A 16,934-nucleotide genomic window follows, 5' to 3' on the forward strand; every position below is an offset into this window, starting at 1 on the left:
GTATGATATATTTCAATTTATCCTTTGTTCCATGTACTGTATTGATTTTCAACTCAAAAATACTATGTATCTAGTTTTTGTTTTTTTCAGTGGACAATACTGTATTGAAAACTCACACTCATTATTTTATTCTCTATATTTAAACTTATACTATTAAATTATTCTTATGCATTATTTCAAGTATTTTTTAATACTAAAAAAATATTTTGCTAACCTCTCAAATAATATTTTTAAGTAAATATTAATTTCTTCATTTTTTCAAGCATTTTACATGTTTTTTAAGCATTTTTTTTGTATAGATAAAATATATTTGAAAAACAGCAGAATTTATGCATATATATATATTTAGATGTATTTCTTTGCATCAATAGTATACTTTTTTCTCACCATATATAATTAAGTGACATGTATTTTGTGGAGTTTGAAATAATAATTCAAATTGAGAAAATTTCGATTGAAAGTAAGATCATTACCAAGTAAATTTTATATGAAAAATACTATTATTTAAAACAAATTAATGTGATTCTGATTCTATGAATCAAGTTTTACTTCAAAGAATATCATTGAATCATTTTTAAATGCTTACTGTTTTTATAGATTCGAATCAAATGATTCAACCAATGAAAGGAAAAACATTATTTCGAATGGGTGATTGATTAGTGAAATATGTCTATTAGTATCTCAGTATTTAGCTTCAAAAAATCGAATGTATGCATTGTAATGATATTAAGAGAACGTTTTTCAAAAGTGGAATTCATCCCTTCTGTTTTAAGGATTTGTTAGAACGTATTTAAAAATTGAAGTTTTCGTTTTGGATAAAAAAAAAAAAAAAAAAAAAAACATCTCATTTCATTTATTGGAAGTCAATCAAAAAGACTTTTGGGTAGACTTGTATCTGACAAATTTATTTCTTAAGAGTGAATCTTTTAAACCCATTTTGTTTTTTCAGTTTGACAAAATATCGCAACTATTTTTGACGGCAACACTCAAATTTAAGCTTAAATGAGTGAACGCTAGACAACAGAAACCTTTAACACTATTTTGATTAAACTAATGTGATTTGCATAATGGCAGATTTTTCAGAGTAAATTAATGATTATAATGGATCATTTTGCTTGTTTCTTACTTCCGTTTAATAGATCCCAAAAGTTTGCATGAAAATTAAGAAGAAGAAAAACAATAGAATAAAATTAAGTAAAAAATAAGAACAATAAGCTAAACAATATTTAACAAATTTAAAAAAAAATACATGAAAATTGGGAAAAAAATCATTTAATATGCAAACTGTATGGTCATTACTTTTTTTATGAATAAATGATTTTGTGCAATAGAATTCTCGTTTGTACTCAATTATTTTCATTATTAAATTTTTACTTGTAAATTATTAAAAAAAATATTGAAAGAAAAGAATAAAAGAAAAAGAAAAAAAAAAAAAAAAAAAAAAAAATTCGAAAATATATTTAAAAATCAAAAGCAAACCCTTTGTCATAGAATTTTGTATGATAATTTTGTTTCTGTCTTTAATATTCAATGCATTGTATTAATATTCAACTGAAAAGGGTACAACTTTTACTGTACAGTACTGTATTCAAAAGTTGTGTTCCTTATTTTATTCTTAATATTTAAACGTTGGTAATGTTAATTAGTCACTTTTTTTGTAGTAACTTTTTCTGTTTACTCGAAGCCAAACAAAAAATTTTTTATGTGGATTTATAAGAAATCGTATTCTTAAGAAAAAGTTCTTTTAATCTCATTTATGTCCTTCAGTTTGGCTAATTATTGGATTTTTTTTTTTGGATTGGAGGTAACATTCAAAATTATACCGAAGTAAATGCACTCTAGGAAACGGTAACCTTCAACACAATTCGATTATATTTATCTGATAAGCATGTAAGCTTCATTGTAAATAAATGGTTTATTAGTTACTTTTGCCAATTTATCAGTCCTATAGTAATTTCCCAACTGAAATACCCTATTACTAAAGATTTTCTTATTAAAATGTTTGTACAAAATTCTCATATTGAGCACAATCCTAAAATTTACAGTAAAAGTACTTAAATTAGTAAACAATTATATTTACAAAACTTTCTGATCGCAAAGTGTAACAGAAAATAAACAAAATTGGAAGAATTAATATGATCATCAGAGTACACTGCTCTTGTGTTAAGCCTTAAATAAATGGTTAGTTTTTTTTATTTGCAGTTTTTTTTTGTATTTGTAGTAAACTTTAATCAAATTAAATTTCCAATCTTCGCATTTTAAGACCATATTTATAAACTGTTCGATAATTTTACGATTTTAGTTTCAAAAATTCTTTTCTTTTTTCACTAAATTTTTTTCCCTTCTATCTTAAAGCATTCTTTTGCGAGTAAGTGGCAGAAAATGTTTTGTTCTTTCCAGTTAATAGTCCAGCATAATTTTAAAATTACATAGGCAACTAAAATGCAGTAAACTGCAATGGATAATGAATTTTGTATAAAATTTAATTTAGTCGTGATAGCCAATGTCACTCTTAAAGCCTTACAGTGTCCATACTTATATCTAGTTATTACGTATCATGGTTATTATATTTAAATCAATACTTTAATTTTTATTATTACTTTTTTTAGCTGTATTACTTTCGGTAAACAGCCAATAGACTCGTCAATTCCATACACGCCCAACCTAGTTTTATTATTAAATCCAACTAAGAAGACGAGGGTATTTGTGTCAATTTACTAGAGAGCCTAGAATTATGTCTAGAGATATATTTGACGGTTGTTGTGAAAATAATGAATCTTCGAAATATTTTATGTTAGTCTTTTATTCGGGGTAGGTCAGTATGAAGTATTTGATAATAAACTATACTTAAAACCGATATTTAATTTAGATTTAATTGATTTAATTGATGATTTAATTTGATTTGATACCGGTTTATAAAAGTTACTATCAGTTCGTTACTGGAATCTAATAGATGGATTAAGAAATTTTTTAATGGGTACCAAATTATCTATTGAATGATGCTTAGTTATAATTTTGGTTGATGAATTTTCTGGCATACATAAAATGTTTTTATTTGGTGAATTTAAAAGTTGTTTATCATTTCAACTTGTGATGAAAAGGAAATATAAAGATTTAAATATCTACGTGAAAAATGTAAGGAAATTGGTGAAATTTTTTTATAATAGAGCAGTTTTTTTGTTGTTTTATCTTCAATTAAAAGTCTTATCACCAATTTTGAAGCATATTTTTTTCATGATTTTAGAGCCATAGCAAATATTCATTATTAACAAAAATGTACTTCAAAAAGGCAATTTACATTTTAAAATGTTAAAACTTTAAAAAAAAATCTGAAATTCTTGAGTTAGTAAACAGGAATTTTTTTTGAACAAAGTATTTTTCAAAATAAATAATTCCAGACTAATCATGTACTGAAGACTAATCATGTACTTATGTTCGAACTCTTTTATAATGCGTAATTATACATAAATGCTAGAATTAACTTCTGAAATAATCCTAATTATTGGATTAGGATTTTCGATTTTAATATTTTTCTTGGAAAATTTAATATTCTGATACAATTAAGTTTTTCAACACTTTAATGACATTTACATAACTCTGGAATTGAAATAAATTTGTGTTTTATCTAAATTTAATCTAAAAAATACTATTTTTTAAAATTATTTATAAACAAAATGTTTTGAGATTAATTAATTTTTGAATTAAAATATAAGAATGAAATATGTCTGTTTTCATTTTAGTGGTTGTACATAGTGCATTTAGAAGTAGAGGTTCGATGCCTTGTACAAAAAACGGAATATCAATTGAAAAACCAGTTTGATACTCTAAATGAAAAACTACTTAATATCAACTTTAAAACATATATATATATATAAACTTAAATAAATCTTAAAACATATATATATATATATATATATATATATATATATATATATAATAAGCGAGACAACAACCTTTATGTTATCCCGCCAGATGTCGCTCGTCTGAACGAAAGGCATAGAACTTTCTTGATGTAAATGAGGAGAGTCAGTTGGAATTGTCTGTCGGAGTAGTTTCTAAGTGAAACTGATAATCTTAGTGATTAAGACTCTAAGTGACTATAATATTAGTTAATTGAAATATGTTTCTGTGTGAAACTGGAACCTGTGTGGTTCGATCTCAATTGTTTAAGAGTCTGTGTGACTCATGTTATCATTAAAGAATAAGCATAATCATTAAATGTCTTGATTGACTTTATTAATGGTAACCAGGGCATTTTTATATATATATATATATATATATATATATATATATATATATATATATATATATATATATATATATATATATATATATATATATATATATATATATATATATATATATATATATATATATATATATATATATATATATATATATTTATTTACAAGAAGAAAACCAGTGTTTGTTTAAATGTGCTTCCACTTTTTATAATTCCATATTTCATAAATGATTGAAACTGAAATATTAACTCATTAAAAAGCATTTTAAACCATTTCTAAATTAGCCATATTTCTAAAGCAATATTCTGAAATAAGTGATTTTTTCATGTCAATGTGCTACAGTAGCAATAATAATAGCGGTGGTGGATTGTCTTGCTAAACTTCCTCTTGTGTATTTGAAAACAATTGGTCACATTGCTAAAAGGAATAATAAATATCCAGAATTTACATCATTTTTTTAATTTTATTTATGTACGTACTATCCCGAAGATGTAGCAGTTTTTGCAGTGATTCAATATAGCAACGAGCTTTTATTTATCTTTTAAATTTGGTAGGAATTTTTCAATCGATGTTCAGTTACGATCAGAAAAGAAACCAATAATCACATTAGATATGTCAAGCACCATTTTATAATGTTAGTAACCATTTCATATGTAATGAAGTTAAAACTAGAAACATTTATGTACTTAAAGAAATTTTTGAAAGATAGGTTTAAACTATTCTGAATGTTAACAGTGACAGTTGAGTATAACAGCATAGACGACTCTTTTTCTTTATTTCTGATTATTTAATACACCATTAATAAAAACAATTGTATTCTGTCATTTCTACGGAGAGGCAAACTAGATGTATGTAAACATACTCTAAGAAGTTTTTATCCAATTTTCAACCAAATACTTCGCAATTCAGTGAAATAAATTACGAGACTTAATTTCCGAAATGATTGTGCTCCGGAAAAAATCCAGATTTCCGGATTTTTTACTGACCGCTTTCCGGAAATTTCCAGAAATCCAAGATCCAGAAGTTTCAAGAAATCATTGATCACATTTGTGTTTAAAAATTCTTGTATATTTTATTTAAAAATATTAGAACTAGAATTAATACTTAGCATCTCTTTGATTTGTAAATATTTTTAATAGATAAGATAAAATAGAGATAAAAGTAAACTTATACATAATTATTCATTTAAATTATGCTGCATATAATTTATTTCGAATTTCATGTTGTGAAAATATTAATGATTTAAATTTATCGAGACATTAATTTTTTGAAATGCTTCATTAATGATTTTACTCATGAAATGTTCATGATTTTTGAGTTGGGATCACAATCAAACATGTAATTTGAACAAGATTATGCACGCCCACTAAGTTCTTGAAGCATGATTCATTTTTTTTCTCACAATTATCCCATTTATTTTTGGCCTATGCAATTTCGAATTAATGCGAGTGATAGAAAAGGAATTAGTTTCATAGTTGCGCATTGTTTATTGGAAGAAGTTTAAAATTGTGATAGTATTTTTATAGTTGTAAATATCTTTGAAAAAGCATATTATGCTGTGTAAAGAGTAATATATTAAAATACGAAGTCTCTGAAATTGCCAATAAGTTTTTCGGAATCGCTAAATTTTAATAAAACTGATATCGTACTAAGTAAATACAAAATTCTCAGAATTTTGTCAACGAGATTTATTTTTTCTCTTATCTGTAAATTTTGGAATAAATAATCACTGATTCATAAATACCAATTCTCGAAAATACATGCGAGTTTTTTTTTTCTGAATAGAAATCTAGCGTCAGAATGAAGGATAAATGGATACAAAATTCTTTAAATTGACTACTCGGTTTAATTTGTTTACTAGGAATAAATTCAAAAAAACTAAGATCCGTTTCTTCTGTATTGAATAGGTTATTGAATGGAGCATTCTTTGATTTTCCGACTGGCCACTAGAAATCGAGAGTTTGATAATTTTTTTAATAAAACTTCAAGCTCGTGTCGAGATTAAGGTTGCTCATCTATTTCTAAAGTGGATCGACTCAAAATGTTTTGGAATCTAAGAAGAGTGTTCTTATTTGAAAATGGTGCTAAAATATATTTTCAAAGATATCAAATTTCGTCTTTCAATATTGATCGATCAATAGTTGCAAATCTATCATTGGCGTTAGCTTTATAAGCATTAATTATTCACTAGCATTATTTCGGTTAATTTGAACGGCAAGGTTCAACTCTTAATTACCTCCTCATATATGTTCCATGATCTGTGATACAATGGTGCAATTAAAAATTCATTTTTTCAATTAATTACTTTGCAAAACATTGTTTTCTATTAATACAATTATTTAATGACATGCAAATGTATGATTTGTAATTATTAAAAATGGAATAGAAATATATCATTATTAACTACTGAAAAGCATTCTGAAATGAATAAATCAAACATTTCGAAGGTCTTTTTTTTAAACTTTTGAAATAACAAAATTGTTGTAATTAACTGCAGGTTGTTTTTTTAAAAAAAAACTTGTGCCAAGTTAGGATAATTTCCTTCAAAAAAATGTAGAAATGTTTTTAGTCAAAAAATATCTGCAATATTTAAATATGGTGTTTTAAATATTGTGTCTTAAAACTAGAAAAGCTTTCATTACCAACATTCTTTTCTTTCTTTTTTGCGAACAAAAAGAAATTTTAAAAAATCTTAAAATGCTTACATTTTTTAGATGTAAAGTATAAAAAGGTATTGAATTTTCATTGCGTTCGTTATTTATATTCTGAAAAATTCAAAAGATTTATAAGATTTCTATAATGTTATATTAAATTTGCTGTAATATTTCACACACTAAGTAACCCATTAATGAAATTTTGCTTATTAGAATTTGTTAAAATAGCAATATGTTTGAAATATATTTTAAACTATAAAAATCAATAAAAGTGTTTAAACAATCTTTCATGAAAATGCTTAGTAAATTTTTAAATTGATGACTATTTATAGAAAAAAAAATAGTTTGATTTAAATCAACCAAATCTGTTTTGTAATCAAATACTTATAATTTAGTCAGCAAGTGACTAACTTGGATAAATCGCAAATATGTAAAAAAAATAATTCTGCAAAATATATCTTAAGATTTTGGTTAATAGTTATATTATCAATTAAGCGAAGTTAAGCTTAATAGAATTTTTTTAGAACCTTTCTCAGTTTGTCTCCCCCACACCCGCCCAACGAGATCAAATAAACTTGCAAGTATATTATTGTAGTGTGTCTACCACTACAAAAAGTAAATTTTTAAATTGATGACTATTTATAGAAAAAAAAATAGTTTGATTTAAATCAACCAAATCTGTTTTGTAATCAAATACTTATAATTTAGTCAGCAAGTGACTAACTTGGATAAATCGCAAATATGTAAAAAAAATAATTCTGCAAAATATATCTTAAGATTTTGGTTAATAGTTATATTATCAATTAAGCGAAGTTAAGCTTAATAGAATTTTTTTAGAACCTTTCTCAGTTTGTCTCCCCCACACCCGCCCAACGAGATCAAATAAACTTGCAAGTATATTATTGTAGTGTGTCTACCACTACAAAATTACAATTCCTATTCACTATTATATAAAACATTTTAAATCGATTCTATGGTGGAGTACAGGAGCGACCACGAAGTTGAACTTAATATAGCTCTCACGATCAGCACCAAAAAATTACAGTGATCTTAATACAGTTCTCCAGACTTCTCACAAAACAGCGATGAATCAACTAGTGGTATTCGTTCATCGAATTCTATCACAGACATAATTTTTGTGGGGGAGTACTGTAGTGTGTCCGCCACTACAAAAATATAATTCCAATTCACTAGTATATAAGACACTCGATTCCATGGTGGGGTACCTTTTCATAGATGAAGGTTGACATTGTCGTTAACAACTCTCCCTACAATATGTTTTAAAAACATCAATAACTATAAAGTTTTTTTTTTAATTAATTTTATAATAATTTTATTTTTAATAAAAATTTTAATGTTTTTAAAATTTTACTACATTGCCCAGAGTTTGTTAATATTTTATGTAACATCAAATTGCGTAAGATGTAACGGAAAATATTCCATTTTTCATTCGTAAAATTGCAATTTAAATGAGTTTTAAGTTTTCATTTATATTATATTTTTCATTTATATTCTGTCCTTTTGATTGCATAGAAAGCATTATTTATTATTATAGTTATAAAGAGGTGATTTAAATATATCAGTATTGGGGGATATGATGCATATTTGTTTTAGAATTAATAAACTTTTTCTAATTGAATTGACTTATTTTCGGTATGCCGTTGTCTTTTTGAAGTGTTAAAGCTGTTTCCAACTTATATGTATTTACGTATTTAATATTATGACGTATTTAAAATCTTAATTTATAATAATTCTAATATGGAATATTTGTGCAAAATTCAAAGAATTGAAACGCTTGTTTTTGAAATTAGCCTTATTTAAATTATTCTATTAAAACATTACTTTAGATGTTTAATTTAGTTCTATATGGTATGTAACTATGTACATTTTAAAAGGTTTTTGGCAAAATATTTGTACTTAATCATATAAATGTACGCGTCCTATGGTTAGACTTCCCATTCACAATTTAAAATATAAATTATTTCCATTTAATTGAAACGATTTATTTCGGTTTTAACTAATAAGTACTTTCATGCCTTTATTAGAAACAGTTCTGAAAAATGAATCAAAGCAAACAGAAATTATGTAATTTTCAAAGTAAATTTGAGGTAAATTATTTGTAAATCTTTCATAAATGGTCGCACATTCAGTTGGTATAATTTATGGTGTGATTTTATTTTCAAAATACTACTTAATCAGCCGAAAATAGTTTTTAAGATTAGAGTGTCTTGGATTTAATTTCAGAAAGAGTCTAGAAATTCTTCCATATAATGGGCATATAATAAAGCTTTGTAGTTCAGTAAAAATATTACATTTTTAACTCTTTCTAACATTAGTTAATTAGATTATTAATTTTATTTACTTTTTACCGATAGTCATATTTTATTAATAGTTTTCAGTAATTAGGTACTCATTACTAAAGACATAGAGTAGATTGAGTAACCTTTGTTCGTTGTAGATATAATAAAAATGATCTATCATTTAATTAACTAATATCTAAATCTTTAACTAATAAAAAACTTGAACTGTTTAAATGGGAACAATCCTCACAATGTTGGAAAAATTTTAGTTTTGCTCCTGAAAATTTTTAGCTCCTGTGAAAAAAAAAATACGAAATGATTTTTTTTATTTTCTTAATCGCTTTATTTATTAGTATTTAACAAATTTAATAAACTCTAAATTTGATTTGGAAACATAGTACTTTCTTTTATTAATTAAAATATTTAAGTAAGAAGATATTTAAAATATTTAAGCAGTAACGTCATACTATTCTTGCTCAGAATGCACATTTTTTTTTGTTTCATTATTACGTCCACTTGTTTTTTGACTGTGTCCAGAAAAAATATTCAATTTGTTTATATTATTGCTTAAAATATTTTTTTTTACTATCCGGATTCCGGAAATAGTTTTCAGGCTATAATGTTTCAGTCGATTTCTTACATCCTATTGATAAGTTACGGCATGCGTTAGGTTGACTCGCAATGACTCAATGTTTAAGACACTGGATTACCATCGTGAAGGAATGGAGTTCAATCCAAAGAGGTGGCACATTCAGCTTCAGATCGATGGGTGTCAACTTGTCTCCTAAGTAAAGAGGCTCTGAGCATTGCCGTTAGCCATGAGATTGTAGAGCCTTTAATTCCACGGTTAGCCTGGCCCTCAGCGAGAATGTTATATTTTACTATGAAGCTGAGAGCATTTTTAAGAAAAACGCACATAATTTATGAAAATATATATGAGCATCAATGAATTCCATTTTAATATTCCAGCTACTGTAAACATTTAAAAGTTTTTATTAGTTCTTATGGTAGCAAGTTAATTTAAATGATAGTTTGTTATGAAAATATGCAGTTTTCAATCTCGCTTCGAAGTTGTTCAGTAGAAATAAATAGTTAAAAACGAATCTCGTTTATTCCACATATCGTAAGTACCATTTTCTTTTTTTCTTCACTTTAAACCAGTAGATGATTAAAATCAACAACAAAATTTTTAAACTGTGCAATATTGCTTTGGACATTTACCTTCCCTTGCAAGACTATCGCTATCTCAATGAGTTGGTTTTAAGTTCTCGATTGAGATCTCTCAAGTTGTTATGAGATTTTTGGATAAAAAAAACTTTCAAATAGGGCAGAGTTGTCTGGAATTGCTTTAAGCTTTTCAAAAAATTATTTTAAGAGTCGTGGTTGTCTTTTTCTTTTTTTAAGAAACTGTATCCGATAGATGCAAAATCGTTGCTTGAAAGATGAATTTCCATCAAAGGGAAAAAGAAACTTTTATGTCTCCAAAATTGTCACTGCAGGATAATAATACACCCTAATTTTATTAGAATTAGTTTAATACGTATGATCTGGTGTTCTATTTTTCATTAAAAAAATGAAAAATTATCAAGCTCCAAAATTAAATACTACTTCTTTATACACCATTGATAAACCTCTAAAAGTCATTTCTTTTTCCCTCCGATTCGATAATCAATAAAAAGCTTGAGAATCGCTATGTTTTGCATAATATGTGAAAGGTAGTTGACAGGAAAGCGGTGGTGACATGATAATCAAAAAGAAAACTAATAAAAGTCTTTTCAAAAATGAAATTATGGAGAATTCAAAGTTGCTGCTTATGTAAGAAAAGGTTAGATTCAGCTACTCTGAGTTAAATCCAATTTTAAGAAATGTGGTGGAATGGCGTGGGGAATTAAAATGAGTATGCTTCACCGAAAATTATTGCTTGTTTCGAAAGCCCGGGAAAAAATAAGGAGGGTTTCTAACATGAATTGCGACTCTACCCTTGAAAAATTCCATTTCTGCAACATTGAATGAAGTGATGGAGTTCCGAGGTCTTCTCAATGAACTAAAAAAAATATTTAGACTTTATAAAGGCAATGTAAATTAACCTTTTTCTTTACTTTTTCTTGTAATTCATTAAATTTAAAATTCATGGTTATTTTTTGCAAAAGGAAGTAAACTTCAGCAAATCAAAAAGGGAAGATATTTTTTGTATTTTCGTAAGAGAAGCCTGAAGGTCTGATGTGATCACGTGCATGCTTGGAGTAAGGGACCGTTCTCACTGCATGCGAATTCATGGCTGCGGAGGAGAACCTGATTGCTGAACGAAACACTCACTAATCAGGTTCTCTTTCGCATCCACGTTTTTTTTCCTTCCTCGCATTCAGTGAGAATGGTAATGAAAGTGGTAATATCTGTCATTTGTCTCAGAGCGAAATGTCGGAAATCAAACGGTTGGACACACTACTCGATGACTGCTATGCTGAAGAACATTCTACACTGTAGAAGCTGTACGACAGTGATGGTGCTTTCATTGAGTAGTATTTCCATGCTTTTGACCTGCGACATTCCACTAATTAGGGGGGAGGGCAGCGATAGTTTCAATGCATACAATTACTCATTGTATGCAGGTGCTAACATCACACCTACAGTCTCATAATCGTTCCTTGTGAAAACGCTGAATTTATTTTACCTCTAGAATAGCTTTCGTTTTGACGCGTAATATTAAAAGGGGGTGTCAAATTTAAAATACATATCCATAATTATCAAGCTTACTTCCTTTTGTACGTTTCACTTTTGCCTTTATCTCTTCCTGTTGTATTTTTTATTACTTTTTTCTGATATATATATATATATATATATATATATATATATATATATATATATATATATATATATATATATATATATATATATATATATATATATATATATATATATATATATATATATATTTGTCATTTCTATATTCTTTTCCCCTTTTTTAATCCCTAACTGTTTTTTACAGATTTTGTTTATTTATATTGACTTGATTTCTATACATACATTACTTTTTGTAAATTTATTTTCTATTTATTTTTGTACTGAGTTGTATAAGTAAGCGATGCTTGAAACTTCCTTGAAAATGCACAATAGTTTTGCTGTCTTTTATGAAATTTGATATTAAAAATGGCTTTATTTGACCACTTAAGGTTCGTATTGTCTGTTAACTAATATTTTATTTCTTATATTTTAATAAATGTTTAATATTTAAATGTATTTTCATATTTAAAGCTTCCAATTATAAAATTTTATTCCCGTTAGTACAATGTTCAATTAACTAATAAATTTGCATTTGCATAATGATTTGCGTTTAACTAATAAAGAAAATGTAATGAATTTCTTTCGCGACGAAGTGTTCTATAAATTTTGGACAACTAGATAAATTGACGTGACATATAGCATTTCAATTTGACGAGTTTTTATGAAAAAAGCCTAGAAATCCAAAACCTAGAAATTTCGAATCGAACTCAGAAGACCAATTTCAGAGAGAAATACAAAAAAAAAATGTTTGTACAAGACACAAATGAGAGTATTACACAAATGAATGTAATTTATGATTTGTATTTTATTATGGATATTGTTTTTAAAGAGCAAATTATACATGATGCAAACGCTGTCCCCAAACCAGAATTCTGACATGTTTAAAACGATAGCTCATTATAGAGACAAAAATTTATTTATTTAAAATTGCAGTTGAGAAAGCTATAATGAATTTTTTCGATTTAAAAATAAAACCGTCTTCATTTTTCCCCCAGGGGGTTTGTTTTAACTCTACAATGCGGCATTTTTTTTTTTTTTTTTTTTTTTTTGTAAAATCTTTTATTTTTAAAATTTTGCTTCAAATTGTTGCAAATATCTTATATTCTTGAAAGAAAAAAAAATACTTCTTTACAAATTAATGCAATTTTTAAATTTGCGAAAATGCCTAAATTAAAATATTTCGGATTTTTATAAAATTTTCTAATTTTTTAAAAAAAAAAATGTATCATAAAACAGAACTAATGTCTGAATAAGATTGCAGAGTTAAGGCAAATACGGGCCTCACGTACCCGGGTGCCCCAGTGACGTCCATCTTCCTTTATTTTGAGTTATTTCTAGAGCATATATATATTCTGAAAACTATTGAAATTTCGCTAATTTTAAAAATTTTCCTTAAATAATAGTTTTATAATTTTTAAATATATAACTGCAAAAATTTTTAAACGCTCATTTGCCCAAATTGGCTGTTTAAATAGCTTCTTTCATATACTTTCGAAACTGAGTTCTGAGATCTCCATAACCGAATTATTTGCTTTAAAAGGAAGATGAACGGTATTTTGCGCGTTTTCTAGTATATTATTTCAAATAGTTTTTGAAACTTTTTTTCTTCTGGTTTTCGGTGATTTAGTTGAGTTTCACTAAAAGTAAATTGGATTACAAAAGTATTTTTAAAAATAAAGGCATCACACCTTCAAACAAATTGTTAGACCGACTTTTTAAATTTTTTTTTTTTTACATTTTACAATTTTTGTATGAAATATAGGTATTTTCATTTTTGGTGTCTGAAAAAGTAGGAATTATGAGAGTTTCTTCATTATCCAATTTTACTTATTTTAAAAGAACGATTCATTAGGTCAAGTTTGTATAAAAAAAAAAACTTTTTGAGCCTGGAAAGTTTAATGTATCTTAAAAAAATAAACATTGGGGCTCTTTTTATGATATTCCAATGTACTTTGAATTTTAGAGCTTTCTATTGCTTTTACTAAACTGTTACTACATACTAGTTTTTCCTATATGTTGTATGTTTCTGTATGTATGGGAAAATCAAATTCCCTAGTTTGGAATTTTCTTTTCTAATACACATGCTTTAATCACATATGTTTAATTATTAATATTGGAAATAAGTGTATATTAATGAGAGTAGTCATTAACCCACTTAGAACCAATTCATCTAAAAAATGTGACTAGTTAATTTTTTTAGGATCATATGAAGGTATTTTTACATCAGAACAGAACCAAAATTCAAAATCTAATATATTTGTTTTTCTACAATCGAAAGTTTCTGTGAATTTAGGAAGCATTGTGATGGAATTATGGCATTCCGTTCACGTGTTTTAAAACGCACTTCCAATTTCTAAACAGAGTAATCCGCTCAAGAAAATAATATCTGGATTTGAATGATCAAAGCATATTGTAAACGTTAAGAGAAAATTACGAATCATATACTGTTTATTAAACCTACATTTTTTTTTAAAAAATAAAGAAATAAAATAATCTTTATTTAGGTAATGAAATTCCTTACTGTTTCCAAGAAAATAATTTTTCCCCTTGAAAACGGATACTATAAAAAGAGTTTCTTCAACTCCAGAAACTTTCGATTTATCCTTTTTAAGTTTATGTATTGATATATTATGAACATGGAAAAATATAGATTTTTGTACTGCTATACTGCTGTAATGTTTCAAAGCAAATTAAATGAAAGAATGAAAATTAACGCTGTCTTTAAAAATTAATAAATAGAAAAATCCGAAGAAAAAAAATTTATGAATCCGAAATTTTTTTAAGAACTTAAGCAATATAAATATGTTCTCGAAAATAAAAAGACCTAACAAACCAGAGTAAATGTGTCAAACAATATTTTATAGTGTTTTTTTTCTTTATTTATAAATTATTGGTCGAAATTTGTAAGTATTGATATAAGCCATTGAACAGTTGTAGCAATTTTTATGGTAGCCGCTTTTTTTTACATAAATAGAAATTCTAAAGGGTTAAAAAAGAACTACTGATATTTATGTAAAGTATTTCTTTTAAATCAGTTTTCAAAAATGAAAAACACTTCAAGTTTAATTTCTAAAATGAACAATTTTCCAGATTTTCAAGTAGGTTCACGTTAACTTAAAAGTATTGTATATAACGTTTTCAACTGAAAAATTTGGACTACATTATATTAAAGTGTATTAACAAACCATTAAAAATATTTAACACACAAAAAATTTGAAATAATTCTTTTTTGGGTGAAAAAAAATTGGGGATTAATCACGTATTTATAAAAATATTTAGTCACTCTGTAGCTGGCGTGACTGTTAATTTTTCCTTATATTTATGTTATTCATTTCTTTTCATTTTGGATTTTAAAAAAAGCATTGAAATTTATGGGGTTTATTTGGATTTTAAAAAAAGCATTCAAATTTATGGGGTTTTCTAAAAATATAAAAAATTTATAATTGTATTTTATGATTATTGAGTATGATAGCTGAATGATCATTCAATTATCACACTATTGCAAAATCATTTTGCTGTATTTCATTCAGCTAAGTATTTAATCATTTATTTCTAGAATACATTGATTTGCTCATGAAATTTTGTTCGGTGAAATTAAGCAGAAAATCAAAATAACTGAACAAGTACGAACGAAATAAAATTACTAAAACTCTCATTTTAAGTGTAGAAGGTTGAGTTCCTTGATTTTAAAAATGCTTCATTTCAGCTTTTGCATTTTTGGATGTAAATAAAGATACAAGGTCAATTTGTCTTGCTATTTGTTTTTTTGATAGTTCTTAAATTTTAAACGCACACGCTTTCAAATTGAAAAACAAATTCGTTCATTAGTTTATTTGAGTAACTAAAATAATATATGAACTTTATTTAACTTAGAAAATTTCATAATGACTGTTGCTTTCTAATTTTAAAAGCACTTCCATGATATCATTACTATAAGCAATATATTATTAAAAAATTTTATATATTTATTCTGATCAAATTTTTGTTTTACATTGATATGATTAATATTTTGGAGAAAAAATAATTCTATTTTATCCGCATATTGCTCATTTTATCAAATTGAAGTAAAAAATTTGATAGTTGATTTAATAAAATTTATAGTTATTTCCTTCCTGAATTTTCAAAAGCTGCTTAAATTCTGTCATAGCCAAGCAAAGTATGGTTTGTATCCTCTTATTCAAAAAACCAATATTTATAATATCTTGAAATGTAAATGTAGATGTGTCCTGTATCTAAGTATACCGGATGGATCATAAATGTGTTTGCTATAAATGTATTTTATTGATAAGCGAAGAAAATTTTCTCCAAATTTGTCTTAAATATTTTTAATAAAGAAAAAAAATACATTTTAAGACAAGTTTGAAGGATTAATAAAAAAAATTAAGGCATGAAAGGCTGAAGAGGCCCAACCTCTTTTAGTTTTATTTCATTTTAATTTGTATTTAAATAATACACGATGAAAATTTTCTTCAATTATGTTATTAGAATATTTAAAAAAGTTATCCTATGTAAGGTTAATGAAGCAAAACAACTTTATATTTTGAAATTTGAAATTTATTAACAATTTTTTATTCTTTCATCGAGAAATTCTCTTTAGCTTAGTCTGTGTTTCATTATTTATGTTTTTTTTCCAAAATAGAAGGTTTTAATTGAGTAATTAAACGTATTGGTTTCAATCAATCTTTTGTTTTCTAAAAAATATTTTTTTTTTTTTTAAATATTTCGTATTCAACTGAGATCACATCTATGCAAATTAAGAACAAGTTTTAAAACTTTCTATTTACTTTTATCAGCTTTTATTGTGTGCTTCTACTATGGAGTATGCTTTTGTATTGGTTCATCGTATGAGCCTATATGTTTATTGTATGCTTCCTCTATGAGGCTTTTATATATGTTTGTTAATATTTCTAATATGAAATATTTATTATATATGTTTAATATTCTACTGTATTTTT

Source organism: Parasteatoda tepidariorum, chromosome 5 (genome assembly GCF_982258835.1).
Source record: "Parasteatoda tepidariorum strain Cologne lab strain chromosome 5, Ptep-v5.0, whole genome shotgun sequence".
In the NCBI taxonomy this organism is placed as follows: domain Eukaryota; kingdom Metazoa; phylum Arthropoda; class Arachnida; order Araneae; family Theridiidae; genus Parasteatoda; species Parasteatoda tepidariorum.